The sequence below is a fragment of the Neofelis nebulosa genome, chromosome 13, assembly GCF_028018385.1.
Source record: "Neofelis nebulosa isolate mNeoNeb1 chromosome 13, mNeoNeb1.pri, whole genome shotgun sequence".
NCBI classification, from domain to species: domain Eukaryota; kingdom Metazoa; phylum Chordata; class Mammalia; order Carnivora; family Felidae; genus Neofelis; species Neofelis nebulosa.
Window position 1 is genome coordinate 193,987 of NC_080794.1, and position 14,635 is coordinate 208,621.

Genomic DNA, 14,635 nt, shown 5'->3' on the forward strand with positions numbered 1-14,635 from the left:
GCAAGCCCCGGCGTTCTCCGATCCCGGGACTCTTGCAGGCCGCTCCCGGCTTGGCCCCACGCCCGCCTCCGCTTCCATCCGGCACCGCACCGGACCGCACGTCACCGCACCAGGTCGGGCTACTCACTGGCAAGAGGGTGGAAGCGAGCGTGGGGCATCCGGCCGGCCGTGCCTTCCGGGGCCCGCCCCGCCGGGGTGTCGGCGCCTCCTCCCCAGCCCCAGGGCGAGCGCAGCCAGCCACCCGGCCTTCTCCTCCCGTCTGCCCCACCTGGTGCATACCCACCCCGGAGGCGCCAGCGCCCCCAGTGAACATCAACAGCCCGAGCCCGCTGCCCTAGCGGGGCCTCGCGAAATGCCAGGGACCCTGCCTGGGGATGAGGGCTCGAGGGAGGGGAGAGGTCCAGGACCCAGGGAGCCCAGGCGTGTGGCGGAGTGGGAGTCTGGGGTCTCGCGGCCCCGCCCGCCCGCTCCTGGTTCTCGCATCCACCCACCCAGCCCCCACCCTCCAGTCCCCGGGCGCCAGCCTCCGGTCCCGCCCTCACCGCACACCCCCCCCACCCCTCCGTGCGGGTGCGGGTGCCGGTGTGGGTGGTGTCTCAGGAAAGGTGCAAAGCTGGGACGTGGCTTCCAGCCGGTGCAGTGGGATCTGGCCGGGTGCGGGGAGCGGGGAGCGGGGAGCGTGCCCCTCGTGAAGTGCCGGGTGGGGGGGGAGGGGGGGGGTTGTGTGCGGGCTTGGGGTGCGTGGCGGGGCGGGGCGGGGCGGGGCCGGGCCAGGCCAGGCCAGGCTGCTTTGCTGGCCCGGGAGGGGCAGAGGGATCCGTGGCTGGGATGTGTTTGGCCCCAGCAGCCGCGCTCCCTGGGGAGAGAGGGACCCAGGGAGGGAGGGGGGGAGGGGCGGCGGGCGCCAAAGGAGAGGTCAAGGAGGCCAAAGGCCAAAGGCCAAAAGCGAAAAAGCCTACAGCACCCGGTATTCCCAGGCGGTCTCCCATCCAAGTACTAACCAGGCCCGACCCTGCTTAGCTTCCGAGATCAGACGAGATCGGGCGCGTTCAGGGTGGTATGGCCGTAGACGCGGGCGGCTGGCGCTGGGCGCCTCAAGAGCCTGCTCCACGCGTCCCCAGCCCAGCGGGTGCGGCGCTTCACCCGTGCACGCGCCTGCCTGCCTGCCTGCCTGCCTGCCGCCGCCCTCCGCCGCGGGCCCCGGGCGGGTGGCGGAGGCCGCGCAAGAGGACCCTGGCAAGGCGCTGAGGCGCAAGCCCCGGCGTTCTCCGATCCCGGGACTCTTGCAGGCCGCTCCCGGCTTGGCCCCACGCCCGCCTCCGCTTCCATCCGGCACCGCACCGGACCGCACGTCACCGCACCAGGTCGGGCTACTCACTGGCAAGAGGGTGGAAGCGAGCGTGGGGCATCCGGCCGGCCGTGCCTTCCGGGGCCCGCCCCGCCGGGGTGTCGGCGCCTCCTCCCCAGCCCCAGGGCGAGCGCAGCCAGCCACCCGGCCTTCTCCTCCCGTCTGCCCCACCTGGTGCATACCCACCCCGGAGGCGCCAGCGCCCCCAGTGAACATCAACAGCCCGAGCCCGCTGCCCTAGCGGGGCCTCGCGAAATGCCAGGGACCCTGCCTGGGGATGAGGGCTCGAGGGAGGGGAGAGGTCCAGGACCCAGGGAGCCCAGGCGTGTGGCGGAGTGGGAGTCTGGGGTCTCGCGGCCCCGCCCGCCCGCTCCTGGTTCTCGCATCCACCCACCCAGCCCCCACCCTCCAGTCCCCGGGCGCCAGCCTCCGGTCCCGCCCTCACCGCACACCCCCCCCACCCCTCCGTGCGGGTGCGGGTGCCGGTGTGGGTGGTGTCTCAGGAAAGGTGCAAAGCTGGGACGTGGCTTCCAGCCGGTGCAGTGGGATCTGGCCGGGTGCGGGGAGCGGGGAGCGGGGAGCGTGCCCCTCGTGAAGTGCCGGGTGGGGGGGGAGGGGGGGGGTTGTGTGCGGGCTTGGGGTGCGTGGCGGGGCGGGGCGGGGCGGGGCCGGGCCAGGCCAGGCCAGGCTGCTTTGCTGGCCCGGGAGGGGCAGAGGGATCCGTGGCTGGGATGTGTTTGGCCCCAGCAGCCGCGCTCCCTGGGGAGAGAGGGACCCAGGGAGGGAGGGGGGGAGGGGCGGCGGGCGCCAAAGGAGAGGTCAAGGAGGCCAAAGGCCAAAGGCCAAAAGCGAAAAAGCCTACAGCACCCGGTATTCCCAGGCGGTCTCCCATCCAAGTACTAACCAGGCCCGACCCTGCTTAGCTTCCGAGATCAGACGAGATCGGGCGCGTTCAGGGTGGTATGGCCGTAGACGCGGGCGGCTGGCGCTGGGCGCCTCAAGAGCCTGCTCCACGCGTCCCCAGCCCAGCGGGTGCGGCGCTTCACCCGTGCACGCGCCTGCCTGCCTGCCTGCCTGCCTGCCGCCGCCCTCCGCCGCGGGCCCCGGGCGGGTGGCGGAGGCCGCGCAAGAGGACCCTGGCAAGGCGCTGAGGCGCAAGCCCCGGCGTTCTCCGATCCCGGGACTCTTGCAGGCCGCTCCCGGCTTGGCCCCACGCCCGCCTCCGCTTCCATCCGGCACCGCACCGGACCGCACGTCACCGCACCAGGTCGGGCTACTCACTGGCAAGAGGGTGGAAGCGAGCGTGGGGCATCCGGCCGGCCGTGCCTTCCGGGGCCCGCCCCGCCGGGGTGTCGGCGCCTCCTCCCCAGCCCCAGGGCGAGCGCAGCCAGCCACCCGGCCTTCTCCTCCCGTCTGCCCCACCTGGTGCATACCCACCCCGGAGGCGCCAGCGCCCCCAGTGAACATCAACAGCCCGAGCCCGCTGCCCTAGCGGGGCCTCGCGAAATGCCAGGGACCCTGCCTGGGGATGAGGGCTCGAGGGAGGGGAGAGGTCCAGGACCCAGGGAGCCCAGGCGTGTGGCGGAGTGGGAGTCTGGGGTCTCGCGGCCCCGCCCGCCCGCTCCTGGTTCTCGCATCCACCCACCCAGCCCCCACCCTCCAGTCCCCGGGCGCCAGCCTCCGGTCCCGCCCTCACCGCACACCCCCCCCACCCCTCCGTGCGGGTGCGGGTGCCGGTGTGGGTGGTGTCTCAGGAAAGGTGCAAAGCTGGGACGTGGCTTCCAGCCGGTGCAGTGGGATCTGGCCGGGTGCGGGGAGCGGGGAGCGGGGAGCGTGCCCCTCGTGAAGTGCCGGGTGGGGGGGGAGGGGGGGGGTTGTGTGCGGGCTTGGGGTGCGTGGCGGGGCGGGGCGGGGCGGGGCCGGGCCAGGCCAGGCCAGGCTGCTTTGCTGGCCCGGGAGGGGCAGAGGGATCCGTGGCTGGGATGTGTTTGGCCCCAGCAGCCGCGCTCCCTGGGGAGAGAGGGACCCAGGGAGGGAGGGGGGGAGGGGCGGCGGGCGCCAAAGGAGAGGTCAAGGAGGCCAAAGGCCAAAGGCCAAAAGCGAAAAAGCCTACAGCACCCGGTATTCCCAGGCGGTCTCCCATCCAAGTACTAACCAGGCCCGACCCTGCTTAGCTTCCGAGATCAGACGAGATCGGGCGCGTTCAGGGTGGTATGGCCGTAGACGCGGGCGGCTGGCGCTGGGCGCCTCAAGAGCCTGCTCCACGCGTCCCCAGCCCAGCGGGTGCGGCGCTTCACCCGTGCACGCGCCTGCCTGCCTGCCTGCCTGCCTGCCGCCGCCCTCCGCCGCGGGCCCCGGGCGGGTGGTGGAGGCCGCGCAAGAGGACCCTGGCAAGGCGCTGAGGCGCAAGCCCCGGCGTTCTCCGATCCCGGGACTCTTGCAGGCCGCTCCCGGCTTGGCCCCACGCCCGCCTCCGCTTCCATCCGGCACCGCACCGGACCGCACGTCACCGCACCAGGTCGGGCTACTCACTGGCAAGAGGGTGGAAGCGAGCGTGGGGCATCCGGCCGGCCGTGCCTTCCGGGGCCCGCCCCCGCCGGGGTGTCGGCGCCTCCTCCCCAGCCCCAGGGCGAGCGCAGCCAGCCACCCGGCCTTCTCCTCCCGTCTGCCCCACCTGGTGCATACCCACCCCGGAGGCGCCAGCGCCCCCAGTGAACATCAACAGCCCGAGCCCGCTGCCCTAGCGGGGCCTCGCGAAATGCCAGGGACCCTGCCTGGGGATGAGGGCTCGAGGGAGGGGAGAGGTCCAGGACCCAGGGAGCCCAGGCGTGTGGCGGAGTGGGAGTCTGGGGTCTCGCGGCCCCGCCCGCCCGCTCCTGGTTCTCGCATCCACCCACCCAGCCCCCACCCTCCAGTCCCCGGGCGCCAGCCTCCGGTCCCGCCCTCACCGCACACCCCCCCCACCCCTCCGTGCGGGTGCGGGTGCCGGTGTGGGTGGTGTCTCAGGAAAGGTGCAAAGCTGGGACGTGGCTTCCAGCCGGTGCAGTGGGATCTGGCCGGGTGCGGGGAGCGGGGAGCGGGGAGCGTGCCCCTCGTGAAGTGCCGGGTGGGGGGGGAGGGGGGGGGTTGTGTGCGGGCTTGGGGTGCGTGGCGGGGCGGGGCGGGGCGGGGCCGGGCCAGGCCAGGCCAGGCTGCTTTGCTGGCCCGGGAGGGGCAGAGGGATCCGTGGCTGGGATGTGTTTGGCCCCAGCAGCCGCGCTCCCTGGGGAGAGAGGGACCCAGGGAGGGAGGGGGGGAGGGGCGGCGGGCGCCAAAGGAGAGGTCAAGGAGGCCAAAGGCCAAAGGCCAAAAGCGAAAAAGCCTACAGCACCCGGTATTCCCAGGCGGTCTCCCATCCAAGTACTAACCAGGCCCGACCCTGCTTAGCTTCCGAGATCAGACGAGATCGGGCGCGTTCAGGGTGGTATGGCCGTAGACGCGGGCGGCTGGCGCTGGGCGCCTCAAGAGCCTGCTCCACGCGTCCCCAGCCCAGCGGGTGCGGCGCTTCACCCGTGCACGCGCCTGCCTGCCTGCCTGCCTGCCTGCCGCCGCCCTCCGCCGCGGGCCCCGGGCGGGTGGCGGAGGCCGCGCAAGAGGACCCTGGCAAGGCGCTGAGGCGCAAGCCCCGGCGTTCTCCGATCCCGGGACTCTTGCAGGCCGCTCCCGGCTTGGCCCCACGCCCGCCTCCGCTTCCATCCGGCACCGCACCGGACCGCACGTCACCGCACCAGGTCGGGCTACTCACTGGCAAGAGGGTGGAAGCGAGCGTGGGGCATCCGGCCGGCCGTGCCTTCCGGGGCCCGCCCCCGCCGGGGTGTCGGCGCCTCCTCCCCAGCCCCAGGGCGAGCGCAGCCAGCCACCCGGCCTTCTCCTCCCGTCTGCCCCACCTGGTGCATACCCACCCCGGAGGCGCCAGCGCCCCCAGTGAACATCAACAGCCCGAGCCCGCTGCCCTAGCGGGGCCTCGCGAAATGCCAGGGACCCTGCCTGGGGATGAGGGCTCGAGGGAGGGGAGAGGTCCAGGACCCAGGGAGCCCAGGCGTGTGGCGGAGTGGGAGTCTGGGGTCTCGCGGCCCCGCCCGCCCGCTCCTGGTTCTCGCATCCACCCACCCAGCCCCCACCCTCCAGTCCCCGGGCGCCAGCCTCCGGTCCCGCCCTCACCGCACACCCCCCCCACCCCTCCGTGCGGGTGCGGGTGCCGGTGTGGGTGGTGTCTCAGGAAAGGTGCAAAGCTGGGACGTGGCTTCCAGCCGGTGCAGTGGGATCTGGCCGGGTGCGGGGAGCGGGGAGCGGGGAGCGTGCCCCTCGTGAAGTGCCGGGTGGGGGGGGAGGGGGGGGGTTGTGTGCGGGCTTGGGGTGCGTGGCGGGGCGGGGCGGGGCGGGGCCGGGCCAGGCCAGGCCAGGCTGCTTTGCTGGCCCGGGAGGGGCAGAGGGATCCGTGGCTGGGATGTGTTTGGCCCCAGCAGCCGCGCTCCCTGGGGAGAGAGGGACCCAGGGAGGGAGGGGGGGAGGGGCGGCGGGCGCCAAAGGAGAGGTCAAGGAGGCCAAAGGCCAAAGGCCAAAAGCGAAAAAGCCTACAGCACCCGGTATTCCCAGGCGGTCTCCCATCCAAGTACTAACCAGGCCCGACCCTGCTTAGCTTCCGAGATCAGACGAGATCGGGCGCGTTCAGGGTGGTATGGCCGTAGACGCGGGCGGCTGGCGCTGGGCGCCTCAAGAGCCTGCTCCACGCGTCCCCAGCCCAGCGGGTGCGGCGCTTCACCCGTGCACGCGCCTGCCTGCCTGCCTGCCTGCCTGCCGCCGCCCTCCGCCGCGGGCCCCGGGCGGGTGGCGGAGGCCGCGCAAGAGGACCCTGGCAAGGCGCTGAGGCGCAAGCCCCGGCGTTCTCCGATCCCGGGACTCTTGCAGGCCGCTCCCGGCTTGGCCCCACGCCCGCCTCCGCTTCCATCCGGCACCGCACCGGACCGCACGTCACCGCACCAGGTCGGGCTACTCACTGGCAAGAGGGTGGAAGCGAGCGTGGGGCATCCGGCCGGCCGTGCCTTCCGGGGCCCGCCCCGCCGGGGTGTCGGCGCCTCCTCCCCAGCCCCAGGGCGAGCGCAGCCAGCCACCCGGCCTTCTCCTCCCGTCTGCCCCACCTGGTGCATACCCACCCCGGAGGCGCCAGCGCCCCCAGTGAACATCAACAGCCCGAGCCCGCTGCCCTAGCGGGGCCTCGCGAAATGCCAGGGACCCTGCCTGGGGATGAGGGCTCGAGGGAGGGGAGAGGTCCAGGACCCAGGGAGCCCAGGCGTGTGGCGGAGTGGGAGTCTGGGGTCTCGCGGCCCCGCCCGCCCGCTCCTGGTTCTCGCATCCACCCACCCAGCCCCCACCCTCCAGTCCCCGGGCGCCAGCCTCCGGTCCCGCCCTCACCGCACACCCCCCCCACCCCTCCGTGCGGGTGCGGGTGCCGGTGTGGGTGGTGTCTCAGGAAAGGTGCAAAGCTGGGACGTGGCTTCCAGCCGGTGCAGTGGGATCTGGCCGGGTGCGGGGAGCGGGGAGCGGGGAGCGTGCCCCTCGTGAAGTGCCGGGTGGGGGGGGAGGGGGGGGGGTTGTGTGCGGGCTTGGGGTGCGTGGCGGGGCGGGGCGGGGCGGGGCCGGGCCAGGCCAGGCCAGGCTGCTTTGCTGGCCCGGGAGGGGCAGAGGGATCCGTGGCTGGGATGTGTTTGGCCCCAGCAGCCGCGCTCCCTGGGGAGAGAGGGACCCAGGGAGGGAGGGGGGGAGGGGCGGCGGGCGCCAAAGGAGAGGTCAAGGAGGCCAAAGGCCAAAGGCCAAAAGCGAAAAAGCCTACAGCACCCGGTATTCCCAGGCGGTCTCCCATCCAAGTACTAACCAGGCCCGACCCTGCTTAGCTTCCGAGATCAGACGAGATCGGGCGCGTTCAGGGTGGTATGGCCGTAGACGCGGGCGGCTGGCGCTGGGCGCCTCAAGAGCCTGCTCCACGCGTCCCCAGCCCAGCGGGTGCGGCGCTTCACCCGTGCACGCGCCTGCCTGCCTGCCTGCCTGCCTGCCGCCGCCCTCCGCCGCGGGCCCCGGGCGGGTGGCGGAGGCCGCGCAAGAGGACCCTGGCAAGGCGCTGAGGCGCAAGCCCCGGCGTTCTCCGATCCCGGGACTCTTGCAGGCCGCTCCCGGCTTGGCCCCACGCCCGCCTCCGCTTCCATCCGGCACCGCACCGGACCGCACGTCACCGCACCAGGTCGGGCTACTCACTGGCAAGAGGGTGGAAGCGAGCGTGGGGCATCCGGCCGGCCGTGCCTTCCGGGGCCCGCCCCGCCGGGGTGTCGGCGCCTCCTCCCCAGCCCCAGGGCGAGCGCAGCCAGCCACCCGGCCTTCTCCTCCCGTCTGCCCCACCTGGTGCATACCCACCCCGGAGGCGCCAGCGCCCCCAGTGAACATCAACAGCCCGAGCCCGCTGCCCTAGCGGGGCCTCGCGAAATGCCAGGGACCCTGCCTGGGGATGAGGGCTCGAGGGAGGGGAGAGGTCCAGGACCCAGGGAGCCCAGGCGTGTGGCGGAGTGGGAGTCTGGGGTCTCGCGGCCCCGCCCGCCCGCTCCTGGTTCTCGCATCCACCCACCCAGCCCCCACCCTCCAGTCCCCGGGCGCCAGCCTCCGGTCCCGCCCTCACCGCACACCCCCCCCACCCCTCCGTGCGGGTGCGGGTGCCGGTGTGGGTGGTGTCTCAGGAAAGGTGCAAAGCTGGGACGTGGCTTCCAGCCGGTGCAGTGGGATCTGGCCGGGTGCGGGGAGCGGGGAGCGGGGAGCGTGCCCCTCGTGAAGTGCCGGGTGGGGGGGGAGGGGGGGGGGTTGTGTGCGGGCTTGGGGTGCGTGGCGGGGCGGGGCGGGGCGGGGCCGGGCCAGGCCAGGCCAGGCTGCTTTGCTGGCCCGGGAGGGGCAGAGGGATCCGTGGCTGGGATGTGTTTGGCCCCAGCAGCCGCGCTCCCTGGGGAGAGAGGGACCCAGGGAGGGAGGGGGGGAGGGGCGGCGGGCGCCAAAGGAGAGGTCAAGGAGGCCAAAGGCCAAAGGCCAAAAGCGAAAAAGCCTACAGCACCCGGTATTCCCAGGCGGTCTCCCATCCAAGTACTAACCAGGCCCGACCCTGCTTAGCTTCCGAGATCAGACGAGATCGGGCGCGTTCAGGGTGGTATGGCCGTAGACGCGGGCGGCTGGCGCTGGGCGCCTCAAGAGCCTGCTCCACGCGTCCCCAGCCCAGCGGGTGCGGCGCTTCACCCGTGCACGCGCCTGCCTGCCTGCCTGCCTGCCTGCCGCCGCCCTCCGCCGCGGGCCCCGGGCGGGTGGCGGAGGCCGCGCAAGAGGACCCTGGCAAGGCGCTGAGGCGCAAGCCCCGGCGTTCTCCGATCCCGGGACTCTTGCAGGCCGCTCCCGGCTTGGCCCCACGCCCGCCTCCGCTTCCATCCGGCACCGCACCGGACCGCACGTCACCGCACCAGGTCGGGCTACTCACTGGCAAGAGGGTGGAAGCGAGCGTGGGGCATCCGGCCGGCCGTGCCTTCCGGGGCCCGCCCCGCCGGGGTGTCGGCGCCTCCTCCCCAGCCCCAGGGCGAGCGCAGCCAGCCACCCGGCCTTCTCCTCCCGTCTGCCCCACCTGGTGCATACCCACCCCGGAGGCGCCAGCGCCCCCAGTGAACATCAACAGCCCGAGCCCGCTGCCCTAGCGGGGCCTCGCGAAATGCCAGGGACCCTGCCTGGGGATGAGGGCTCGAGGGAGGGGAGAGGTCCAGGACCCAGGGAGCCCAGGCGTGTGGCGGAGTGGGAGTCTGGGGTCTCGCGGCCCCGCCCGCCCGCTCCTGGTTCTCGCATCCACCCACCCAGCCCCCACCCTCCAGTCCCCGGGCGCCAGCCTCCGGTCCCGCCCTCACCGCACACCCCCCCCACCCCTCCGTGCGGGTGCGGGTGCCGGTGTGGGTGGTGTCTCAGGAAAGGTGCAAAGCTGGGACGTGGCTTCCAGCCGGTGCAGTGGGATCTGGCCGGGTGCGGGGAGCGGGGAGCGGGGAGCGTGCCCCTCGTGAAGTGCCGGGTGGGGGGGGAGGGGGGGGGTTGTGTGCGGGCTTGGGGTGCGTGGCGGGGCGGGGCGGGGCGGGGCCGGGCCAGGCCAGGCCAGGCTGCTTTGCTGGCCCGGGAGGGGCAGAGGGATCCGTGGCTGGGATGTGTTTGGCCCCAGCAGCCGCGCTCCCTGGGGAGAGAGGGACCCAGGGAGGGAGGGGGGGAGGGGCGGCGGGCGCCAAAGGAGAGGTCAAGGAGGCCAAAGGCCAAAGGCCAAAAGCGAAAAAGCCTACAGCACCCGGTATTCCCAGGCGGTCTCCCATCCAAGTACTAACCAGGCCCGACCCTGCTTAGCTTCCGAGATCAGACGAGATCGGGCGCGTTCAGGGTGGTATGGCCGTAGACGCGGGCGGCTGGCGCTGGGCGCCTCAAGAGCCTGCTCCACGCGTCCCCAGCCCAGCGGGTGCGGCGCTTCACCCGTGCACGCGCCTGCCTGCCTGCCTGCCTGCCTGCCGCCGCCCTCCGCCGCGGGCCCCGGGCGGGTGGCGGAGGCCGCGCAAGAGGACCCTGGCAAGGCGCTGAGGCGCAAGCCCCGGCGTTCTCCGATCCCGGGACTCTTGCAGGCCGCTCCCGGCTTGGCCCCACGCCCGCCTCCGCTTCCATCCGGCACCGCACCGGACCGCACGTCACCGCACCAGGTCGGGCTACTCACTGGCAAGAGGGTGGAAGCGAGCGTGGGGCATCCGGCCGGCCGTGCCTTCCGGGGCCCGCCCCGCCGGGGTGTCGGCGCCTCCTCCCCAGCCCCAGGGCGAGCGCAGCCAGCCACCCGGCCTTCTCCTCCCGTCTGCCCCACCTGGTGCATACCCACCCCGGAGGCGCCAGCGCCCCCAGTGAACATCAACAGCCCGAGCCCGCTGCCCTAGCGGGGCCTCGCGAAATGCCAGGGACCCTGCCTGGGGATGAGGGCTCGAGGGAGGGGAGAGGTCCAGGACCCAGGGAGCCCAGGCGTGTGGCGGAGTGGGAGTCTGGGGTCTCGCGGCCCCGCCCGCCCGCTCCTGGTTCTCGCATCCACCCACCCAGCCCCCACCCTCCAGTCCCCGGGCGCCAGCCTCCGGTCCCGCCCTCACCGCACACCCCCCCCACCCCTCCGTGCGGGTGCGGGTGCCGGTGTGGGTGGTGTCTCAGGAAAGGTGCAAAGCTGGGACGTGGCTTCCAGCCGGTGCAGTGGGATCTGGCCGGGTGCGGGGAGCGGGGAGCGGGGAGCGTGCCCGGGTGGGGGGGGAGGGGGGGGGTTGTGTGCGGGCTTGGGGTGCGTGGCGGGGCGGGGCGGGGCGGGGCCGGGCCAGGCCAGGCCAGGCTGCTTTGCTGGCCCGGGAGGGGCAGAGGGATCCGTGGCTGGGATGTGTTTGGCCCCAGCAGCCGCGCTCCCTGGGGAGAGAGGGACCCAGGGAGGGAGGGGGGGAGGGGCGGCGGGCGCCAAAGGAGAGGTCAAGGAGGCCAAAGGCCAAAGGCCAAAAGCGAAAAAGCCTACAGCACCCGGTATTCCCAGGCGGTCTCCCATCCAAGTACTAACCAGGCCCGACCCTGCTTAGCTTCCGAGATCAGACGAGATCGGGCGCGTTCAGGGTGGTATGGCCGTAGACGCGGGCGGCTGGCGCTGGGCGCCTCAAGAGCCTGCTCCACGCGTCCCCAGCCCAGCGGGTGCGGCGCTTCACCCGTGCACGCGCCTGCCTGCCTGCCTGCCTGCCTGCCGCCGCCCTCCGCCGCGGGCCCCGGGCGGGTGGCGGAGGCCGCGCAAGAGGACCCTGGCAAGGCGCTGAGGCGCAAGCCCCGGCGTTCTCCGATCCCGGGACTCTTGCAGGCCGCTCCCGGCTTGGCCCCACGCCCGCCTCCGCTTCCATCCGGCACCGCACCGGACCGCACGTCACCGCACCAGGTCGGGCTACTCACTGGCAAGAGGGTGGAAGCGAGCGTGGGGCATCCGGCCGGCCGTGCCTTCCGGGGCCCGCCCCGCCGGGGTGTCGGCGCCTCCTCCCCAGCCCCAGGGCGAGCGCAGCCAGCCACCCGGCCTTCTCCTCCCGTCTGCCCCACCTGGTGCATACCCACCCCGGAGGCGCCAGCGCCCCCAGTGAACATCAACAGCCCGAGCCCGCTGCCCTAGCGGGGCCTCGCGAAATGCCAGGGACCCTGCCTGGGGATGAGGGCTCGAGGGAGGGGAGAGGTCCAGGACCCAGGGAGCCCAGGCGTGTGGCGGAGTGGGAGTCTGGGGTCTCGCGGCCCCGCCCGCCCGCTCCTGGTTCTCGCATCCACCCACCCAGCCCCCACCCTCCAGTCCCCGGGCGCCAGCCTCCGGTCCCGCCCTCACCGCACACCCCCCCACCCCTCCGTGCGGGTGCGGGTGCCGGTGTGGGTGGTGTCTCAGGAAAGGTGCAAAGCTGGGACGTGGCTTCCAGCCGGTGCAGTGGGATCTGGCCGGGTGCGGGGAGCGGGGAGCGGGGAGCGTGCCCCTCGTGAAGTGCCGGGTGGGGGGGGAGGGGGGGGGTTGTGTGCGGGCTTGGGGTGCGTGGCGGGGCGGGGCGGGGCGGGGCCGGGCCAGGCCAGGCCAGGCTGCTTTGCTGGCCCGGGAGGGGCAGAGGGATCCGTGGCTGGGATGTGTTTGGCCCCAGCAGCCGCGCTCCCTGGGGAGAGAGGGACCCAGGGAGGGAGGGGGGGAGGGGCGGCGGGCGCCAAAGGAGAGGTCAAGGAGGCCAAAGGCCAAAGGCCAAAAGCGAAAAAGCCTACAGCACCCGGTATTCCCAGGCGGTCTCCCATCCAAGTACTAACCAGGCCCGACCCTGCTTAGCTTCCGAGATCAGACGAGATCGGGCGCGTTCAGGGTGGTATGGCCGTAGACGCGGGCGGCTGGCGCTGGGCGCCTCAAGAGCCTGCTCCACGCGTCCCCAGCCCAGCGGGTGCGGCGCTTCACCCGTGCACGCGCCTGCCTGCCTGCCTGCCTGCCTGCCGCCGCCCTCCGCCGCGGGCCCCGGGCGGGTGGCGGAGGCCGCGCAAGAGGACCCTGGCAAGGCGCTGAGGCGCAAGCCCCGGCGTTCTCCGATCCCGGGACTCTTGCAGGCCGCTCCCGGCTTGGCCCCACGCCCGCCTCCGCTTCCATCCGGCACCGCACCGGACCGCACGTCACCGCACCAGGTCGGGCTACTCACTGGCAAGAGGGTGGAAGCGAGCGTGGGGCATCCGGCCGGCCGTGCCTCCCGGGGCCCGCCCCGCCGGGGTGTCGGCGCCTCCTCCCCAGCCCCAGGGCGAGCGCAGCCAGCCACCCGGCCTTCTCCTCCCGTCTGCCCCACCTGGTGCATACCCACCCCGGAGGCGCCAGCGCCCCCAGTGAACATCAACAGCCCGAGCCCGCTGCCCTAGCGGGGCCTCGCGAAATGCCAGGGACCCTGCCTGGGGATGAGGGCTCGAGGGAGGGGAGAGGTCCAGGACCCAGGGAGCCCAGGCGTGTGGCGGAGTGGGAGTCTGGGGTCTCGCGGCCCCGCCCGCCCGCTCCTGGTTCTCGCATCCACCCACCCAGCCCCCACCCTCCAGTCCCCGGGCGCCAGCCTCCGGTCCCGCCCTCACCGCACACCCCCCCACCCCTCCGTGCGGGTGCGGGTGCCGGTGTGGGTGGTGTCTCAGGAAAGGTGCAAAGCTGGGACGTGGCTTCCAGCCGGTGCAGTGGGATCTGGCCGGGTGCGGGGAGCGGGGAGCGGGGAGCGTGCCCCTCGTGAAGTGCCGGGTGGGGGGGGAGGGGGGGGGTTGTGTGCGGGCTTGGGGTGCGTGGCGGGGCGGGGCGGGGCGGGGCCGGGCCAGGCCAGGCCAGGCTGCTTTGCTGGCCCGGGAGGGGCAGAGGGATCCGTGGCTGGGATGTGTTTGGCCCCAGCAGCCGCGCTCCCTGGGGAGAGAGGGACCCAGGGAGGGAGGGGGGGAGGGGCGGCGGGCGCCAAAGGAGAGGTCAAGGAGGCCAAAGGCCAAAGGCCAAAAGCGAAAAAGCCTACAGCACCCGGTATTCCCAGGCGGTCTCCCATCCAAGTACTAACCAGGCCCGACCCTGCTTAGCTTCCGAGATCAGACGAGATCGGGCGCGTTCAGGGTGGTATGGCCGTAGACGCGGGCGGCTGGCGCTGGGCGCCTCAAGAGCCTGCTCCACGCGTCCCCAGCCCAGCGGGTGCGGCGCTTCACCCGTGCACGCGCCTGCCTGCCTGCCTGCCTGCCTGCCGCCGCCCTCCGCCGCGGGCCCCGGGCGGGTGGCGGAGGCCGCGCAAGAGGACCCTGGCAAGGCGCTGAGGCGCAAGCCCCGGCGTTCTCCGATCCCGGGACTCTTGCAGGCCGCTCCCGGCTTGGCCCCACGCCCGCCTCCGCTTCCATCCGGCACCGCACCGGACCGCACGTCACCGCACCAGGTCGGGCTACTCACTGGCAAGAGGGTGGAAGCGAGCGTGGGGCATCCGGCCGGCCGTGCCTTCCGTGGCCCGCCCCGCCGGGGTGTCGGCGCCTCCTCCCCAGCCCCAGGGCGAGCGCAGCCAGCCACCCGGCCTTCTCCTCCCGTCTGCCCCACCTGGTGCATACCCACCCCGGAGGCGCCAGCGCCCCCAGTGAACATCAACAGCCCGAGCCCGCTGCCCTAGCGGGGCCTCGCGAAATGCCAGGGACCCTGCCTGGGGATGAGGGCTCGAGGGAGGGGAGAGGTCCAGGACCCAGGGAGCCCAGGCGTGTGGCGGAGTGGGAGTCTGGGGTCTCGCGGCCCCGCCCGCCCGCTCCTGGTTCTCGCATCCACCCACCCAGCCCCCACCCTCCAGTCCCCGGGCGCCAGCCTCCGGTCCCGCCCTCACCGCACACCCCCCCCACCCCTCCGTGCGGGTGCGGGTGCCGGTGTGGGTGGTGTCTCAGGAAAGGTGCAAAGCTGGGACGTGGCTTCCAGCCGGTGCAGTGGGATCTGGCCGGGTGCGGGGAGCGGGGAGCGGGGAGCGTGCCCCTCGTGAAGTGCCGGGTGGGGGGGGAGGGGGGGGGTTGTGTGCGGGCTTGGGGTGCGTGGCGGGGCGGGGCGGGGCGGGGCCGGGCCAGGCCAGGCCAGGCTGCTTTGCTGGCCCGGGAGGGGCAGAGGGATCCGTGGCTGGGATGTGTTTGGCCCCAGCAGCCGCGCTCCCTGGGGAGAGAGGGACCCAGGGAGGGAGG

At 73.8% G+C, this 14,635-nt stretch overlaps 11 non-coding genes across 11 annotated transcripts; all 11 read right to left on the reverse strand.

The window, feature by feature from the left end:
- Positions 1-952: 952 nt before the first annotated feature.
- LOC131493886 (5S ribosomal RNA) lies at positions 953-1,071 on the reverse strand. Its single transcript, XR_009252964.1, has one exon. It is a non-coding gene; the product is annotated as a 5S ribosomal RNA (ribosomal RNA).
- A 1,132-nt stretch (positions 1,072-2,203) lies between these two features.
- Positions 2,204-2,322, reverse strand: LOC131493887 (5S ribosomal RNA). Its single transcript, XR_009252965.1, has one exon. It is a non-coding gene; the product is annotated as a 5S ribosomal RNA (ribosomal RNA).
- A 1,132-nt stretch (positions 2,323-3,454) lies between these two features.
- LOC131493889 (5S ribosomal RNA) lies at positions 3,455-3,573 on the reverse strand. The gene has a single exon (XR_009252967.1). It is a non-coding gene; the product is annotated as a 5S ribosomal RNA (ribosomal RNA).
- Positions 3,574-4,706: 1,133 nt separating this feature from the next.
- Positions 4,707-4,825, reverse strand: LOC131493890 (5S ribosomal RNA). The gene has a single exon (XR_009252968.1). It is a non-coding gene; the product is annotated as a 5S ribosomal RNA (ribosomal RNA).
- A 1,133-nt stretch (positions 4,826-5,958) lies between these two features.
- On the reverse strand, positions 5,959-6,077 carry LOC131493891 (5S ribosomal RNA). Its single transcript, XR_009252969.1, has one exon. It is a non-coding gene; the product is annotated as a 5S ribosomal RNA (ribosomal RNA).
- A 1,133-nt stretch (positions 6,078-7,210) lies between these two features.
- On the reverse strand, positions 7,211-7,329 carry LOC131493892 (5S ribosomal RNA). The gene has a single exon (XR_009252970.1). It is a non-coding gene; the product is annotated as a 5S ribosomal RNA (ribosomal RNA).
- Positions 7,330-8,462: 1,133 nt separating this feature from the next.
- Positions 8,463-8,581, reverse strand: LOC131493893 (5S ribosomal RNA). The gene has a single exon (XR_009252971.1). It is a non-coding gene; the product is annotated as a 5S ribosomal RNA (ribosomal RNA).
- Positions 8,582-9,713: 1,132 nt separating this feature from the next.
- On the reverse strand, positions 9,714-9,832 carry LOC131493895 (5S ribosomal RNA). Its single transcript, XR_009252972.1, has one exon. It is a non-coding gene; the product is annotated as a 5S ribosomal RNA (ribosomal RNA).
- A 1,119-nt stretch (positions 9,833-10,951) lies between these two features.
- LOC131493896 (5S ribosomal RNA) lies at positions 10,952-11,070 on the reverse strand. Its single transcript, XR_009252973.1, has one exon. It is a non-coding gene; the product is annotated as a 5S ribosomal RNA (ribosomal RNA).
- A 1,131-nt stretch (positions 11,071-12,201) lies between these two features.
- LOC131493897 (5S ribosomal RNA) lies at positions 12,202-12,320 on the reverse strand. Its single transcript, XR_009252974.1, has one exon. It is a non-coding gene; the product is annotated as a 5S ribosomal RNA (ribosomal RNA).
- Positions 12,321-13,451: 1,131 nt separating this feature from the next.
- On the reverse strand, positions 13,452-13,570 carry LOC131493898 (5S ribosomal RNA). Its single transcript, XR_009252975.1, has one exon. It is a non-coding gene; the product is annotated as a 5S ribosomal RNA (ribosomal RNA).
- Between the last annotated feature and the right edge of the window lie 1,065 nt (positions 13,571-14,635).